Raw genomic sequence first — 847 nt, forward strand, 5'->3', positions numbered from 1 at the left:
TTACCGCACTCGTGCAAAATAATAAAACACGGTAAATATATTACTTACACGTGCGTTTTGTTTTGCAAGCGGCGCGAAAAAAATTAAAAAGGGAATGCAACACGAGGACTTCCCAGGAGGTCACCCATCCTAGTACTACTCTCGCCCAAGCACGCTTAACTTCGGAGTTCTGATGGGATCCGGTGCTTTAGTGCTGGTATGATCGCATCCGACATGTTACCCCGGTCTTCGTCCCTTATCCTTGCCCCTCCCAGCTCCACTACAAAGACGATTGTACATTGCTTTGGCCGCTCCCTCTCAACTACGGAGACGAGTTTAACGCGGTTTCCACCCCTCCCTCTCAACCGCACCAGTGCACGCTTGCCGCGCCACAACGGCGACGCTGGACCCGTGAATCGTGAGCACCCAGCTATGACTTACAGCACTCATGCAAAATAATAAAACACGGTAATATATTACTTACACGTGCGTTTTGTTTTGCAAGCGGCGCGAAAAAAATTAAAAAGGGAATGCAACACGAGGACTTCCCAGGAGGTCACCCATCCTAGTACTACTCTCGCCCAAGCACGCTTAACTTCGGAGTTCTGATGGGATCCGGTGCTTTAGTGCTGGTATGATCGCATCCGACATGTTACCCCGGTCTTCGTCCCTTATCCTTGCCCCTCCCAGCTCCACTACAAAGACGATTGTACATTGCTTTGGCCGCTCCCTCTCAACTACGGAGACGAGTTTAACGCGGTTTCCACCCCTCCCTCTCAACCGCACCAGTGCACGCTTGCCGCGCCACAACGCCGACGCTGGACCCGTGAATCGTGAGCACCGAGCTATGACTTACCGCACTCGTGCA

At 52.1% G+C, this 847-nt stretch overlaps 2 non-coding genes across 2 annotated transcripts; both read right to left on the reverse strand.

Moving 5' to 3' along the window:
• Positions 1–91: 91 nt before the first annotated feature.
• Positions 92–210, reverse strand: LOC119347338. The gene has a single exon (XR_005168276.1). It is a non-coding gene; the product is annotated as a 5S ribosomal RNA (ribosomal RNA).
• A 296-nt stretch (positions 211–506) lies between these two features.
• LOC119347340 lies at positions 507–625 on the reverse strand. Its single transcript, XR_005168277.1, has one exon. It is a non-coding gene; the product is annotated as a 5S ribosomal RNA (ribosomal RNA).
• Between the last annotated feature and the right edge of the window lie 222 nt (positions 626–847).

Source organism: Triticum dicoccoides, unplaced genomic scaffold, assembly GCF_002162155.2.
Source record: "Triticum dicoccoides isolate Atlit2015 ecotype Zavitan unplaced genomic scaffold, WEW_v2.0 scaffold64145, whole genome shotgun sequence".
Classification (NCBI taxonomy): domain Eukaryota; kingdom Viridiplantae; phylum Streptophyta; class Magnoliopsida; order Poales; family Poaceae; genus Triticum; species Triticum dicoccoides.